We start from the raw sequence: 18,366 nt of genomic DNA, 5'->3' as shown, positions 1-18,366 counted from the left end.
CAGACCCAGAATTTATCATTTGCTAAATAGCACATTCTGTTAACATGTAGTCCACAGAAAGCTTTCATTAAGCATTTTCCACTAAAATCTGATCCAAGCTGAAATGAATATTATTTGCGTCCATAGGCCAAGCAGCCATTTTACATAATAAATTAGTCGTGGCTATTTAGAGGTGACACCACCTTTAAAGGCAAGTATCCACTAGATAGGTTGAATCCGTGTCTCCTGCAAGCCTATGAAAATACAATGGCATACCCCTCACTCTCAATCATATCAACAATGAACTTATGAAACATATTCACAAAACATGTCCCTCCTTGGTCCAACCTATCTAATGATGATGAAATGATCTGCTAAATGTGTGTGCATTCTCAAGTCATATCGACTTGTTTTTGGATCTTGCCTGCCTACCATGTCAGATTGGACAATCAGACCCACTAAACCTGAATTAGCCTAGTGGTATAAGGGCAGCCCACTACCAACCCTTCAAATTTGCCACAAATTCCCCTAACTGAACATTTGCAAATAATGTGTCCAACACCTACATAAATGCAACAATTTCAAATTCTTTCCACATTAGCAAAGTCAGGAACAATTGCACATCGGCCATCAAGGACATATAACGTCTGCATATGGCGCATCCAAAGATCAGGCAGGTCTCATAACTGTTGCGTTTCCCATTGCATTTATGTTTTTCTGGATGCATTCAAAGTTAGGGGATAGCCTTTGCTTTTATGATCTGCGTACCTCTTTCTAGATCAATAGGAATTTAATTTTGCAAAAGTTCACCTAGGCACTCAAAATTGGGGGCTTTTGCCTCCGATTGCTTTCTTTGGCCTTGATGTGCTCAAAAATCATACTATTTGGCTGCTGGTCCTGTTTTCTCCTGACATTGAAGACAAATTCTATTATCTCAGTGCATTTATTAGGCGAATTCTCTCAAATTCTGCTGCTGTCTATATTATTAGAGCATCTCAACCACTAATCTCAGATTTCAGCATATGGCTTCCTTGTCTAGGTACTATTTTACTTCTAGAAAATATTATTTTCAGTAATCTTTAATCTCTCCTCAGCAGGAAAACAGCAAGAGAAAATTATTATTATTCATACTATTCGACTTCACTGAAGCGACCACCATCTCGTATAGCAGCGGTTTATTATTATTCAGGCATTTATATTCTCGCTTTTCACTCGAAAACAATTACATTATTGTAGATTTTCACTCATGACCAACAATAATAATGATTTTTTGGGTATGCTTAGGGCCAACAACCACCTCAACAGCATCAATTACCCAGTGTGGGCTTACACGATGAGGCGACATTTTCTTGTCACAAAGAACTTATGGCATATTCTCAACGGCATCGAGCAAAGGCCGGCTTCTCCAACACTAGCACCACCTCTAGCCTCCACATCGAGATGTGGCTCTCACGATGCCAAATCATCTTCCTCCTCCACATCACCTCCCACTCGAGAGCAAATTCGATGAGATGGCCGTGACACCCAAGTGCAAACCCTAATTGCTTTATCTATGAAGAGATGTATCATTCCACACATCTGACTGTGCGAGACATCCAAGGATGTATGGGATAAGCTTCTTCAACACTAGCACCACCTCCGGCCTCCACATCGAGAGGTGGCTCTCATGATGCCAAATCATCTTCCTCTTCCACATTGCCTCCCACTCGAGCAAATTTGATGCGATGGCCATGACACCTAGCACATGCCCTAGTCGCTTTATCTATTAAGAGAGGTATCATTCCACACATCCAATCATGCAAAACATCCAAGGATGCACGGGATAAGCTTGCAGTATTGTATCAAAAGCACAATGAAGCATGCATTGCTTACCTTTGTAAGCAACTGAAAGACGTTTGCATGAAAGGAGGTAACATGGATGCCTATCTCACCGACATCAAAGATCTTATTGAACAATTATTCTATGGGCAACCAAGTCAGCTACAATTTCAACCAGCTTGTGTCTCCTTTGTTGCACGAAGAACAAAGCCATCTCAACTACAATGCTACAATGGTGATCTAACAAGCCTTTTTCACCCATCATCATAGAAAAGCCAAATCGAAAGGCAAAAACAAGCCTGTTGGTCAAAAATTAGTAAACTTTCATGCTGGACATCCTCCTACTTCCACTCCTTTTCCATCAAAGATATCCTTTCATGCTAGCCCATCCTCTTCCAACCCTTCAAAGGTCTAACCCTTCAAAGGCTATAGTCAACAAAGTTCAAACCCAAGAGACGTAATTATTGCCAAAAGACACAGCACGACATCACTAGATGTCATAAGTGCATTGCATTGAAGAAGGATTCCAATCTTGCTCTCACTCATGAGACCGCAAACTATTCTTAGTTTAAGGATTATACTTCTTTCATTCCATGTCACTATAAATCTTCTATCCATGATACTTATTTTTCTATCACTGATGCAACTTCTACTTGGTATTTCGACAGCGGTGCATCTAAGCACATCACCTCTTGCCAAGCTTTTTTTTCTCTCTCTCATGTACCTAAGGGGAATACAATCATGTATGCGAACAATGCCCTCTTATGCAGCTGAAGGCATTGTTCATATGCAAGTTGTCTCTGTTTTGGGCACTCCTTTGACATTCACGATGTTCTCTATGTGCCCGGTATGAAGAAGAATCTTATTTCCATTTCAGCCATTGCAACTTCATGGTTTCACGTTATTTTCGATAGCCCAAGATGTGCAATATATGAGGATCAAGTTTCTTCTTCCATTATCTTGACAAGCACCCTCACTAAAGGTCTCTCTCATCTTGATACATATAATCAGCAGCTTGCTGAAAATCCTATTGATCATGCCTTATTAACAAAGGAATCATTCCATGATATGCATTTATAGCATCAAAGGCTTAGCCACATTAACAATCAAGCATGGATAAAGCTCCAATCTAAGGATATGGTCAAAGATCTTCCAAAAATTCACTTGCCATCAAATCGCATTTGTGAAGGCTATTTACTTGGTAAGATGCATCGATTCTCTTTTCCTAAGGACTCTCATGTTCATTCTCCATCTATTTTGTATCTTCTCCACAATGATTTTTGTCGTTCTATGTGGACTAGATCTCTTGGTGAATTCCTATATTTTGTCACCTATATTGAAGACAAATCCCGATTCACTTGGGTATATGGGCTGAAATCTAAGTGTGAATCCTTCTCTTGCTTCAAGACCTTTATTGCCATGGTAGAGAATCAAAGCGGCTTTTGTATCTCGATCCTTCGCATCGACCGGGCGGGGGGGAAGGGGGTTTGATATCTTTCCATACAGTTTTCAGAAAATCTCACATCTCGAGGTATTCATCATCAATGCACCATCCCTTACTCCCCACAACAAATTGGAGTAGCAAAATGGAAGAATAGGTCACTCATGGAGATAGTAAGATGCATGCTAAAGAGTAAGAATTTACCTATTTCTTTTTGGTTCGATGCTATTCTATGTCTCGCTTATATTTTGAACAAGTGTCCCACAAGAGCCTTGCATACCATCGTTCCCTATGAGGCATGGATTGGCTCCAAGCCTTCTCTCTCTCAAATGAGGACTTTTGGTTCATTGGCATATGCTCATGTGCCTTCTCAAAAAAGGCACAAGCTAGATAATAAGGTTGTTCGCTGCATATTTATTGGATAAAGTGCTGAGAGCAAAGCGTACTGCCACAGCATATTATTGATGCTTCGGACATCTTTGATGGCCTACTATCATTTTTCCATAATGGCTCTATGGCTATTCTTCTTTCAACCTTCATTTTCACCACATATAGATATATTACAGCAGCCTATTTAGCCTGATTTAAAACCACAACAGCATCATGATACCTTGTCCAACGAGCAGTCCCCCTATTCATGAACACTTGGAGAACACAAGGGCTGAAATACCAAAACCTAAAAGAGTCCCCCATTGGCTACTAGACACTCTTCAGGACAGCAAGCAACCTTTTCCTTTGGCTACCTACACACAAGCCTTTGCTCGCAAGGAAGAAGGTAATCGTCTTGCACGTGCATTGATTTCATCCATCAGAATGAAACTTGGGAGCTATGTGACTTGCCTCACGACAAGCGTGCAATAGATAACAAATGGGTCTATAAAATTAAAAGAAAGTAAGATGGTTCTATTGACAAGTACAAAGCTTGCCTTGTTGCTTAGGGCTATACCCCAGTAGCAAGGAATCAGCTTTGAGGAGACCTTTGCCCCTACCTCTCGCATTACTACCATCAACAGTATTATTGCCCTTGCTGCCCGCTTTCATTGGGAGGCGCATCAGCTAGACATCAAGGCGGCATTTCTCCACTGATATCTCACTAAGGAGATATAAGATTCTCAATCTCCAAGATTTGAAAGCAAAGGCTTGAAGCACAAAGTTTGTCATCTCAAGAAGAATTTGTATGGTTTAAAACAAGCTCCAGGAGCTTGATATGCATACATACATTCTCATCTATTACATCTTGGATTTTAGAATAGTCCTACTGAGGTTACTCTTTACATTCAACATCATGGATCTCATTTTAAAATTCTTGTACTTGATCTTAGTCACCAACCTATTTCATTTTCAATGTGTCAAAGTTTCGTTTCGCGTTTTGTTTCACTGGCCACCTTGAGGTTTTGAGGCTTCGAAAAATATTAATTATAATAATTAAATGTACTAATAATTATATTTTATATACAGATTATTAGTACCTAGGTCCCAAATCCTAGACTCTAGAGTTAAAAGCTGAAAACCTGGAATATAAATATTCATTTCATCTAGATTCTAGATTCTACTTATTTAGAAATTAGCATTCATGATTCACAAATTATAGATTAAAAGATACATACTACACCATGATTCATGAATCGTTGTATACAATAGCACATATATAATACATTAAGCACAATGCAACTTCAAAGTAAAACTAAAAAGATCAAACTATCGTAAATGACTCATGACAACATTAGCATACATGATTTACACCTTCACATAAATGATAGACAATAGAAAATAGCATAAACATAGAAAATCTGAGAAAAGAGTCAAAGACTCAAGGCTTTAAAATTGAAGCTCCAAATTCAAGAATTATTTGGAGGAGAATGAGATGAAGGAATGTGAGTTGCAAGAAGAGTGTGGAGAAGGATAAGAAATAGGAAGAGATGAAACTTGAAAGTAGACTTTAATAAAGAGATGGAGGAGGAGTAGAAAGAAATGGAGAAGAAAGAGTAGAAAGAGATGGAGAAAGAGGAGTAGAAAGAGATGGAGGACTGCAAGCAATGGAGTAAGAGAAGGAAAGAGTGATTGAGGCAAAGATGGCTGTAGCCAAAGCAAGTTTGCAAGGTCACGCGTTGCAACCATGAGACAAAACGGACAGGTTGGAGGGATGAGACGACGAGCATAAGGCAATCCATGAGAAACGAGACAAGATTAAGAAAAGAAAATGAAACTCTTTGGATAAACCGTAGAATGATTCATGACAAAACATGCCCCCAAAACGTTATTTTTTAAATGAAAAAATCTTACCTTAAAAGTTTCATCTCATGACCTCGTTTCACAAAACGGAATGAAATGTTTCATGGGTTTCAAAGTTTCGCACTTCGTTCGGATGAACACATTGTTTGGTTACTACATACTTGATACTACTCTATAACAGCAAGCTGTTGGATGCTTGATTTATCTATGTCACACTAGGCCCAATCTTCAGTTTGCTATCTCCCAGCTAAGCAAATTTATGCGCAGCCCTTCGATACTTCATTGGCAAGCAGTAAAGCATGCCTTTTAGTATCTTAAAGCCACCCAAGATCCTGACCTTTTCTACAAAGCTGATTTTTCACTCTCTCTGCATGGATATTCTGACAGTGATAGGGTTGGATGTTCAAATTTCGTCTCTCACTGTGGCAATCACTACCATTACATTCATAAGTTCTGAGCGGATGTTAACTGGAGATATAGAGTTGTCTCATATACATATTGAAGACAACTTGGCATATCTTTTCACGAAGGCTCCTCCTCCACAGAGTTCCAAGCTTTTCGACAAGCCTTGAACTTGATTCCATTTATAATTTGTTCCACAATTTGTCATACTTTATACTATCATAGATTGCTATATACACTTGGATGAACTTGTGCTACCATGACCTTGTATTTTCTTTTGTTTTTCTAGGATTTTATCATTGTTCCTAAATCAAACAGTCCATTTCATGTTAGAGGGTTGTAGAAAATCAAGTCATCGAGGATATGCTTAGGGCACACTGTTGTCGTGAGCCAAAAAGGTGGATTCAATACTTGTCATCTCATGGGCTACGTGTTGATACCCTTTGATCCATGATCCAAGCTCCCTAGGCATTTAAAATGTTATTAAATGCAATTGTTACTCCTAGGCTCCTAGGCACTAAGTGGCACTAGGATTACGGTTTTAGTTAGGGTTTCCTATGACAGTTAAGCTATTAGGGTTTCATTTTATTATAAAAAGTTACTTTGTGTATCATTAGTACATAAGTATGGCATTATTCATTTTGGTCACCTTGAGCGGTATACTCTCTCTTATTTATCAATACATCGACTCTCATTTTGTGATTGAGTTAGTGTGCATCGATTAATTCATTCATTATCTCTCGTTCTCTATCAATTAATCGCACAATTACTTCACACTTGAACCAACACTCTTAGGTCCAAAACTAGAACGAGAAAGAAACTGGAACAAAAGCTCATCTCAAGCCCATTTTTACCCCAAGGCATTCCACCTCAAAGTAGCCATGGCACCAAACAAAGAGTACACGTCGGCTCCTCAATGACCTACCAAGACTACAAAGGCGATGGTTATCTTATCAAGGGAGTCCAAGTGATCAACCTAGAGAGGCTAGGGCATCGAACAAAGGGAACTCGCTGGCTGCCAATGGCCTACCAAGACTTGCAAAGGTGGATTGAACCACAATGAACTTCTTTCTTTCTTTAGTCTTTTAAGAATAGGTATGGTTTGTGGCCTGTCAAGTAATTATACCCCATGGGGAGAGTGAAAAGGGATGTGTAAATCCAACACATCACAAAACAAAAAAGGTATCCCAACCACTCCAATGTACTGATGATGAGGGAAAAGGTAATGAAGTAGTAATTTGGTAAAGAAGGATATCGATATGGTGGGAAGAACCACTGATAGACACAATGAGATGTATGGAGTAGTGTGCCCAAGTGTCTTAGTATAAAGATGATGATAATCATGCAATGCAAAGTGGAGATACAATAGGAAAGGGAGGCCAATGTTGAAAACGAGTGTAGAATCATTCAGAATACCAAGAAAGAGTAGGAACTCTCTCTCAACCTCAGAGATCGAGACCAAAGGTCGAAGAGAAGCCTAATGTCGGTCTTCGTGTGGTGTCAAGAACCATGATGATAGAAGAAGATGAGAATGAAGAACCCTAACTCGAACAGCAAGATAGAAGTCACCGCCATGATAGTATCAAGAGAGATATTGCAAAATCCGCCTTGGGAGGGAAATCCTCCAAGGCTGGTAGAAAAGTAAATCTACTAGAAAGATGAATGGTGCACACTCCATGTCTCCAGCCCAGCCTCCAAGAAGGACCAATACAAACCTACATGTGAGTCCTAAATAGAAAAACCCTGCAAGAGAGATGAAAATCTGCAAAGCAAAGGTTAGTAGTGAGATACTTGAAGCAAAACAAATCAAAAAAGTAAAGAAAAATAAAAGAACAATATATGAGTGCAATGGAAGACTAAAGACGTAGAGGGATGCTAGAATAACCTAGGGTGTCCAAAGGGACCTAGAGAAATGCTAGCCTAAGGGTGTGGCTACCAACGTATACGGCCATGAGCAAGGCTCTGCCAAGAAAAAGCATGATTCCGTGGGGAAGTGTAACCTAGTGTGGGATACAAAAGGAGACCCTAGCATGGATATGCAATGGGTAAGAAACAAGGATAACAAACAACTAATCCTTCAAGAGTAGTGAAAGATATGGATTGTTGAGGCTATCCATGTGCCACATGTCCAGCAATAACTATGCCACAAGGAACAGATGGGGAAGTAGCACGAGGTGTAGCTCCAATGGATTGTCCATCAACACGAGTAGAGGAAGTTGCAATGGTCTACATTGGTTTCTTGAGTGGAAGACCTTGGGCCTTGGTATGCCACTCCTTGTCATCGTGGCCCGATCTTTAGCAATGTGTGCAAATCCTATTGTTTTTAGGGAGTTGCTCATACGGGTTTAGTTTCTTTGGTTCCACTGAAAAAGAGGTATCACCCTTGCTTTGGGTTGCCTTCGCATTTTAGGAGTTCTTCTCACTTCCAGTTTTCCCTTGTGAAGCTAAGGCAACCAAACCCCTCTCTGAATAAGAATGTGGGGAGAACTTTTTGTGGACTTCATCATGCAGTCTTGCAGAACACAAGAAGTGACATTAGAACTCATAGAAGATTGGCAATTGGAACAACGAGATGATGTGATGAGATAAAGTGGAAGTTATTTTCAAGAAGCTTGTTCAAAAAGGATGTAACCTAATCGTCATCTAACTTCAATGAGCTTGTAGTGGCAAACTTACTAAGTAACCACCTATATTTCGCCAACCTTACTTTTAGATCATCCTCTTTCTTACTGGAAAACTCCAAAAGCTCAAAGTCAAGATAGATACGTCAAGTGCCATCTTATACCGCATAGCGATCAATGAGATGACTCCAACACATAGAAGTGGGGGGAAAATGTTATAACTCAGAGTGGAAGTCAGGAAGCAACCCCTACATTAGCTCAACATTGACTGTAGCATTACAGACTCTCCATTGACATATGCAATCAAGCTGAGCCAATTGACGGTCCACCATAGGGCCTAGACCAATGACTAGGCCCCAAACACACTAAGATTCAAGTACTTATTACATGAAATTCGACCAAGTAGTGAAATATGACCCATTAAAATGAGTCTTATCTATGAAGGCATTCTTGGTCATAGCAACACGAGTCGTAGTGCCATATGATAGGAAAGGTGGATAGGGTGTATCATGAGGATATATATTTTTGAAACCTCACTTGTGGATTAATTTTTAATCACATGGTTAAGTAAATGTTGCACATGTGAGGTGTACTGTTGGCCTGGGTAATTCATTTGGCCATAAGTGTCAATTTGGTGAAACTAGAAAAGTGGTGTTTAATGGCACCTAACGTCAATCTGATGGTCAAAGATGGCGCAGAGACACTCGGGAATAAAAGTTGCCTAGCCAATTTAATTATTGGCCAGTCATATTATTTTTAGGACACTAAAATAATTATTAGATTAATTTTTAGTATTTAAAATTTAAAATTTAATATTTAATTATGGATAATGATGGAAAACCATTTGGAAAGGCTGCCACTTGTCAAAAATGCCCATGCAAGACTGAAAAACATCTTTAGAGGCTGGAGAGAGGCATTTTTAGTGTATACAACCTACAAGAGAGAGGGAGGATCTATTGCTTGTCTGATTTGCAGCCATTGGAGGATCTTCTGAGTCACCCAAGGGTAGGAGAAGACCAATCAACAACAAGTGACAACATCTATAGGCTGTTGTGATAGGGCAACAACAGTAAATGATTGATTTTCTTCAATTCTTCACGAAGAAAGTCTAACTTTTCTCTCTCCTCAACATTCTCTCTCATCTCCCAGTCTTGCTCCAAAGATTGCAGCATTGAGATCACCAGAGGCTGAGAAATTTCAGATTTCTCTGCAGTAAACCCTAATCTGCACAACAAAAATTAGGAAACAACCTCGGGAAGCATGCCGAAAATTGGAAGCTCCAAGACTTGGATTCAACAGGGCTGAAGTTGTTTTTAGCCTATTCAAGTGAAGGGATCAGCAAATAATTGAATTTCGAGCACTTTCCATCTCCATCGAAGAGGGTGAAGGCCAATTGATTGCCCGAATCAAGGGGCAAATCAGATTGGAGACTTACTAGTCGTTTAGAAGAGCAAGAGAGTTGGAACACCGAAAGGGATTGGGAGAATCCCATTGTACATCTTCTTCTTCTTCAATTAAGTTCAATAAATACCGAAAGGGGTGCCAGTTTTTGGGACCAACAGGGTGTCCAATGTCCAAGATTATATGATAAGTGTGCATTTCAGTTTTGTGAATTTGTTAATTGCTGTAAATAGTGCTTAATTAGGTTATTTACCACCCTATCCGAGGAGAAAGGTTGGTTACATGGTTCCATTGCTAGGATACCACACAATCCCTTGATTTGGTGGGGCCGAGGCACCTGATTGCAAGCCAAAGCTTTGTGTTAGTGCTGATTTTTACTCTCAGCTGAGAAATTACAGCAATATGTTTTCATATAGTGAGATGGACTCAAGCAATGATGATGCCTCTCAGTATGAACATTCACATGGGAATGAAGGAAATGCAATGTCTGACCTTGAACAAGGCTTTGACCATGGACAGCAAGCTGAAAATGTTGCTGTTGGGCAAGATGCACGGCCTTTAGGGCATAAAGAGGCTAATGACCAGCAAAGTGAAGAGGAATTTGATGACCAGTTCAAGAATCGGATGGGGACAGCAGCAAATCTCTTTGCTGAATTGACAAAGGATCCTCAATTCACCTAATTTTTAAATGCTCCAAAGAAGGACAGCAAAGGCAAGAAGAATAAGACGTCTTCTACACCTTCGAGACAGCAAGATGCACCCAAGATAATGCCAAACCCTTCATTTGAAGCTCTCAAAGATGCTAATGAAATAAAACAATTGGTACCTACGGGGCAAGGAATGCAAATGCAAGGCCATCACGGAAGTGCCAATCCAATGGATTTTGGACAGCCAGGCATGCATGCTATGATGGGGCAGCCAGGATATTTTGGTGAAAGCATGATTTTTCATGCTATGGTTGGACAAGGACTACATACATGAATGTATGGCACAAATCCCTATGGTATGCAACAACCAATGAATGGTATGCAAAGCCCAATGTATTCGGGTATAGCTGGAAATATGCAAACCCTATGCATGGCAGCATTGGCTTGATGTCTGGGGCACAAAGTAGCATGTTTGGTACTGCATCTGCACCCCCGAATGCTTATGGGGCTCAAGGAAAAAATGTTGGTCATGCAAATGCTCCGTTTGGCATTGGTTTTGATGTAAATTCAGGCTTCATCAAATGCACCCTTTTTGCAGCAGCCAGTGTATGGCAACTTGATACCCAAAGGGGCAGCAAAAGACTATGAGACTATGATGAGGATGGAAAAGCAATGAAGTTTGAGTCCTTCAACAATGTACAAGATAGGCTGAAAGCTTTGACTTTCATTCAAATATTTGATACAACCTATTCAAGGGGAAACTTCACGGAGTCCTCGAAGATTCGCAAGGCAGCTACTTTCTTAAAAGGGAATGCACTATAGTGATGGTCCACTCTTTTGATGCAAGGTAGAGCACCGTCAACGTGGGTACAATTCAAGCAAATGTTTGCATCAAATTGGTTAACAAGTACCTTTGAGTCGGACATCATCACAGCTTGGAATAAGCTGTATACTAAAGAATGTTGTGGCTGATGCGCTGTCACTTAAGCCACAAATTTCAGCCATCAACATGGTTTATCACACTGAGTTGGATGCCATGAAAGAGCAATATGTTGTTGATTTGGACTTTGCTAATATTTATGATCGGCTTTGCAATGGCCAAAGGCATAGACTCTTTGTACTAAGAGATGGATTTCTGATGATGCATGGACAACTGTGTGTCACAAAGCAGTTAAGGCCTAGAGTTATCGCTGAAAGTCATGCTTCTCCGTATCCAGGACACAGAGGTATTGATGCCACGGTCAAGGCAGTGGAGCATTTCTTTTATTGGCCAACTTTGAGGCATGATATAGAACAGTTTATTCAGACATGCATCGTATGCCAGAAGGTAAAGCATGATAGGCAAAAGAAGCCAGGTTTATTGCAGCCCTTGCCTATTCCAAATAGACCTTGGCAGAGCATTGCAATGGACTTTATTTTTTAGCTTCCTAAGACACCTACAAAGAATGATGGGATATGGACTATCATTTGCAGCTTTGGCAAACAAGTCCATTTCATTCCGATGAGGAAGAAAATAAAGACTGATAATATGGCACGATTGTTTTTGCAGCACATCTTTAAGTATCATGGTATGCCAGAGTTGATCATTAGTGATCGAGACCCCCGGATGACCACTTTATTTTGGAAGGGGTGGTTTGAAAATATGGGTACCACGTTGAAATTCTCATCATCCGTCCATCCACAGATAGATGGTCAGCTTGAGGAAGCAAATTTCACAGTGTTAGATCTTTTGAGGTGCTATGTTTCAAACCACAAGACACGCTGGGAGCAATATTTGCCCTTAGTTGAGTTTGCTTACAACAACACAGTGCATAGTTCTACGGGCAAAGCTTCATTTGAGGTGGTTGAGGGTGGCAAGAAGGTATCACCTATTCTACAAACTAAGGATAAGATCTTTGAGGCTAATCGTTATGTGGAAAACCTGGATGTAGCCTATGCAAAGATAAAATATGCACTTCAGAGATTGCAAGGAAAGCAAAAGAGGGCAGCTGATCGCTACAAACATGCTTTGCAGTTTGCAAAGGGTGATTATGTATTGCTATATTTTGAAAAGGCAAGGATAAAAAAGATGAAAGGAAGAGAAAGATTGTATCCGAAGTTGAGTATGAGATACTATGGTCCCTTCCAGGTGTTGGAGAAGATTAGCGATGTGGCACATTGGCTGAAATTACTTCCACATTAGGGAATACACAATGTCTTTCATGTCAGATTATTGAAGCCTTTTCATGGTGATGTGCCAGAGGATATGTCTGCTGAAATTCAGCCTGAGGTTGAGAAGTTGGATGAGATTTTGGTACCTGAGCAGATTTTGGCACATAAGAAAAGAAAGGTCAAAGGTAAAGTTTCCAGGAGATACTTGGTGAAATTTCAAAATTATTCACCAATAGATACCAAATGGATGGAAGAGGATGACTTAGCAAACCATCCTCAGTTGTTGCAGCTTTACCTAGATGGCTTTTAGTTAGAGTCGACTTTAGTTTGTCGGGCTCCATCAGATTCAACAAAGCAAGGGTCCAGAGTACTGCCCGATGCTCAAGGGGAAAATAGCACTTCTACTCCTTCAATTATAGACAGCTTTCATATGTAGTGAATCTCGAATGTATTCAACATGCAGCCAAGGTACTACGCTGACAGTATGTTTGCCATGAGATCACTACTTACTGTACTAGTCACTATGAGATGTATGCAGATGAGTATGAGTTTCACCCGGGCACTGGAACTATACTTTTGCACAGCTTATGATTAATTTGGCATGAATTTTGCCTCAATTTTGAGACAAAAATTATGATCAGTTTCAGCTCAGTTTTTTCTCAACTTGAGAACCATTTATGGTCACTTTTTGGATCAGTTTTTGCATTGATTGCTGGTCAATTTTTGCAATGAGTTTGTGATCAGTTTGGGGTCACATTTGTAGCAGTTTGTGATCAATTCCCAGATCAATAAGTGATCAAATTATGCTCATTCAATGGTTTATATCTAGTTCCATGGACAATAGCATATGTTACGATGCCATTGATGTTTTAGCCATGGCTTATGCTTGGTTTTGCTATGCTATGGTTTGGTTTTGCCAGATGAGTTGAGCTCGTGAGAAATAGACATGTCACATGATAATCTAGCAATGTTTTTTTAATAAGATTCTTTGTGAGTCTTATGGTATGTTTTTTTTATAAGATTCTTTGAGTCTTACAGTAATTTTCAACATGTGTTGGGGATATGGAATGGTTGAGTAACAGTGCACAATGTTGTGTTAACTATGATGGCTTGTGGAAATTCCAATCCACTATTTCGCTTTTGATGCATTTGGTAGTGCAATCGTGGACGATTGCAAGAATTTTAACGGGAAGCGCTGTCATGAGGACATGTATTTTTTAAACCTCACTTGACATGTGGATTAATTTTTAATCACATGGTTAAGTAAATGTTACACATGTGAGGTGTAACTGGGATTAGAGTAAATTTACAAGCCCGAGACCCGAGGAAATCACGGGATGTCAAAGGCAAAAGTTACTGTAAGTTATGCCGCATAGGTACTTGGTGGTATTGTCAGAGATCATAGCCTGTTTTCAGGCAGGCAGCAGCTGCACAGTCCAGCTGCACAGTCGGACTGTGCAGTCGGACTGCCACGTGGCAGTCCGACTGCCTGCAGCTGTTTTTTATCTGGCTGCGCCCTATTTTGGCGCCCCATTCCAGGCAGATTTTCGCCTATTTATTGCTGACGTTTTCAGCAGTCTGGTATTCATTCTCTGTCGCAGATTACAGACCGGTGCCGTGCAGATCTCTGTCTCTGTTCGCAGATTTCAGACAGCAGACAGTGCAGACTGCAGCAGACTTCGAGGTGGACAGCAGGTCGCATCGTCGAGGTGGAGACACGCAGTCCAGCGCACTGCGCCCGTGTATATCTTTGTATTCAGCATTCTTTATACAGCAGATCTTCAGTGTACACTGTCTCTTTCTCTCCCTTCTCTCTCTGCGTTCTCTCTCTCTCAGTCCTACGCTTCCGCACCGCTGCACTCTGACATGGTATCAGAGCAGTGTTTGAGGGCTGACTGAGCGCAGAATCAACCTGAAGAGGAGTTTCCATCGCGACACAAATTTGCGTTTTTTGCGTTTAAGGGCAGACAGGAGGGCTGCGCCTTGGAACAAGGCTGAAACGAGTGTGGGCGCACAGGAAAGGAGTACAGGTGGTGGATTTGCTGCTGTTTACTGCTGTTTGTCGCGGAGAAAGTTTGAGTTTTCAACCTAAAAGTGCAGGTTTTGCTTTTTCATCGCCTCCGGCGGGTGAAGGAGCTTCGGGACGCTGAAGAGCCTTAGCAGGCTGAGTTTACCCAGTCAGAGGGGGCTGCTTTTGCGTTTGAGAAGGCATTGCAGGTGAAGATGTCTACAGAGATGGACTTGGAGTTCCAGGCGATTATGGACCGGAAGGTGCCTGTCCTACCGGCTCTTCCTACAGATCAGAAGCTCGACGGCAACAACTACCGCATTTGGCGCGTTATGATGTTGGCCATTCTGGAGTCCTATGATTTGGCGGAGTTGGTACAGGAAGATATTGACCGGCCTTCGGTAAGAGATGAGTCCAAACTCTCTTCCGATGCTCGTGCGGAGTTGTCCAGGGCCCAGTCTCATTGGGACAAACTGAATGCCAGGATTCGATCCTTTCTCTTTCTATCATGCACTACAGCCGTGATCGCTCACATCGAGCACTTGACGGTGGCTCGTGAGATATGGCTGGAGCTTGATCAAATGTACAATCGGATGACCCTGATGAAGAGGGTTTCTTTGGAGGTACAGATGCGGACCTTGTCCGTCAATAAGTCTTCTTCGCTAAGGGAACACATTAACAAACTAAGGCAGCTACAGATGCAGGTTCAGAATGTGGGGAAGCCAATTTCCTCCAAAGACATGGCGATTACACTCTTGTCCCAGTTGCCGCCACGATTCGGTACATTCTACTCTGCCCTTATTGCTTCGGGGCGAGAGTCTACTCTTCGGTGGGAAGAGTTGGTTCCTATGGTCTTGGACCAAGAGGAACAGCTAAAGGGACAGAATGCTTCCAAGACGGAGGCGTTGACAGGTCAAGCCTCTCAGAAGAAGGGGAAGGACCAAAAGAAGAAGAAGGGGGATAACAAGTCCAAGAAGGACAAGGAGAAGGACAAGGACAAAGACTCCACATGCCATATTTGTGGAAAGACTGGCCATTGGAAGAAGGATTGCCCTGACAAAGACTCGAAGGACACCAAGAAGAAGGAAACCAAGGATTCTGGAGCGGTGGCTGCACCCTCATCAGCTGCATTTCTACACTTAGTTGTCATTGAGGACGCTTCACCGAATGCTTCTGATGCTGCGATGGCGGCTTCCCAATCTCGAGAGTGGATTATTGATAGTGGTGCCTCACGGCACATGACTCCTTCATCAGATGGTGTTGCCCAGCTGCGACCTTCGCGTGGGCAGGTTCTCATTGGAGACAGCTCTTCAGTTTCTATTGCAGGTCGGGGTAAAATGCAGCTTATTCCGGATGGACGAGGTGGCACCCATACCTCAGAGGTTTTGCATGTACCAGGATTGGGGTACCATCTCCTTTCAGTCCATAAGATTTGCTCCCTTGGTCTTCTGGTGGAGTTTGACAGTTCTACAGTGCGAGTCCTTGATCGTGAATCGAGGAAGGTTCTATCATCTGGATATGAGGAGAACGGCATTTACAAACTGAAGTCTTCCACTGCCCTCTCCACTCTTCTTCTTACCTCACAGTCACAGTCTGAATTATGGCATGCTAGGTTTGGTCACCTGAACTATGACTATCTTCGGAAGGCGTCACGGGGACAACTTGTTCGAGGGTTGCCGGATATAGTGGTGAGCCAGCAGCCATGTGTCTCCTGCATAAGGGGGAAGCAGCATAGGGATGCCATTCCCCACACCGCTTCGCGGCGGTCTACTTCACCGATGGAGTTAGTATCTACGGATCTATGTGGCCCTATGAGGAATGAGTCCCTGCGTGGGAGCTCGTACTTCATGCTGATCGTGGATGACTATAGCAGGATGACATGGACCTACTTTTTGGCACTAAAATCAGAAGCTTTCTCGCACTTCAAGGATTGGCTTCTCTTTGAGGAGAACCGATCAGGCCGGAAGTTGAAGACCTTGCGATCCGACAAGGGAGGTGAATTTGTTTCTAATGAATTTGCTCGGTTTTGTGCAGATAGAGGAATTCACCAGGAGTTTGCCAATACGAATACTCCACAAGAAAATGGTATTCTCGAACGGAAGAACCGTAGTGTGATCGAGATGGCGCGCACCATGATGGAGCACCGACAGACCCCCCAGGTTCTGTGGGCCGAGGCTGTGGCTACTGCAGTCCACATTCTTAATCGATCTTCTACTTCGGCTGTGGAAGGGATGACTCCATTTGAGGCGTATTTTGGGTCGAAGCCAGATGTTTCTTACTTTCGGGTCTTTGGGTGTGATGCCTATGTTCACATTCCCAAAGCTCACCGTGACAAATTCGAAGCGGCTTCCCGCAAACAGGTATTTGTTGGCTACAGCTCCCAGTCCCAAGGCTACCGACTGTATGATCCCGTCAAGCGGGATGTATATACTAGCCGTGATGTGCGGTTTGTGGAGGTTCCGGCTTCTTCAACGAGTGAGGAGCATCCCGTTCTTGGAGATCCAGGGGAGAGTTTGGCTCCTTCTACAGTTCCACTGGAGCCTGTGCCGTTTGATTATGATTCTGTTTCTGACACAGAGTCTACTGTTCCACCGGATCCTTCTGAGGAGTTACCACCGGTGGACATTCCAGAGTCTTCTACTGATGGAGAACGACGAGGGGAGGTTCGGCCTCCTCCTCGCTGGGCCCGTGACACACTCCGTGATTCAGGGATCGAGGGGGTTCCTGAGGAGTGGGGACCGCAGGATGGTCCGCGGCGGTCACGGAGGCACCAGGCGCATTCTTCGGAGCTTGTGTGCTCCAATTATTGTTTGATGTCCCGAGTTATGCAGGATCGAGAGCCCACCTCCGTGAAGGAGGCTTTACAGTCCGCCCCATGGAAGAAAGCTATGGAAGCTGAGTTGGAGGCTATTGAGAGGAATGGCACTTGGTCACTTGTGCCACGCCCCCCGAAGAAGAAGGTGATTGGAGTCAAGTGGGTCTTCAAGACCAAATATCTCAGTGATGGTACTTTGGATAAGCACAAGGCTCGCCTTATTGCTAAGGGTTTTGCCCAGCGCCCAGGGATTGACTGTCATGACACCTTTGCCCCTACAGCTCGTATGGCAACCATTAGAGCTGTTCTTGCTTTGGCTGGCCATAGGAGATGGCCTGTTTATCAGCTGGATGTGAAGTCGGCCTTCCTGAATGGTGATTTGAAGGAGGAGATCTACGTTGAGCAGCCTCCTGGCTTTGGTTCTTCGGACGGGAAAGTCTACAGGTTGAAGAAGGCCCTGTATGGTCTCAAGCAAGCCCCGCGAGCTTGGAACGAGAAGATTGATTCGTTCCTCCAATCTCAGTTGGGATATCGGCGGTCCAAGGCCGATCCGCAGCTGTATGTTCACACTTCCGGGGAAGGTTGTGTGCTGTTTGTATTATATGTTGATGATTTGATTGTCACAGGTGATGATGCACAGCAGGTCCAGGAGACAAAGTCAGCTTTACATCGGACGTTCGAGATGACGGATTTGGGGCTACTCCATTTCTTTTTAGGACATGAGATTTTTCAGTCTCAGAGGGGGATCTTTCTCTCCCAACAGAGATATGTACAGGAGCTCTTGGTGCCTTTTGAGATGGAAGATTGTCGGGCCCTCTCTACTCCTATGGATCCGAACTGGAAGGCCACTT

The 18,366-nt window shown here is 42.5% G+C and overlaps 1 protein-coding gene across 3 annotated transcripts in view; it reads right to left on the bottom strand.

Moving 5' to 3' along the window:
• LOC148037411 (uncharacterized) overlaps window positions 1-18,366 on the bottom strand; it is a 99,891-nt gene that overhangs the window by 9,756 nt on the left and 71,769 nt on the right. The gene's annotated exons all lie outside the window — the stretch shown is intronic.

The sequence above is a fragment of the Lygodium microphyllum genome, chromosome 4 (assembly GCF_053477565.2).
Source record: "Lygodium microphyllum isolate KBCC chromosome 4, Lygodium_microphyllum_v1.1.10, whole genome shotgun sequence".
Lineage (NCBI taxonomy): Eukaryota > Viridiplantae > Streptophyta > Polypodiopsida > Schizaeales > Lygodiaceae > Lygodium > Lygodium microphyllum.
The sequence above is the reverse complement of the archived record's forward strand: the minus strand, read 5'-3'. Positions and strand labels throughout refer to the sequence as shown.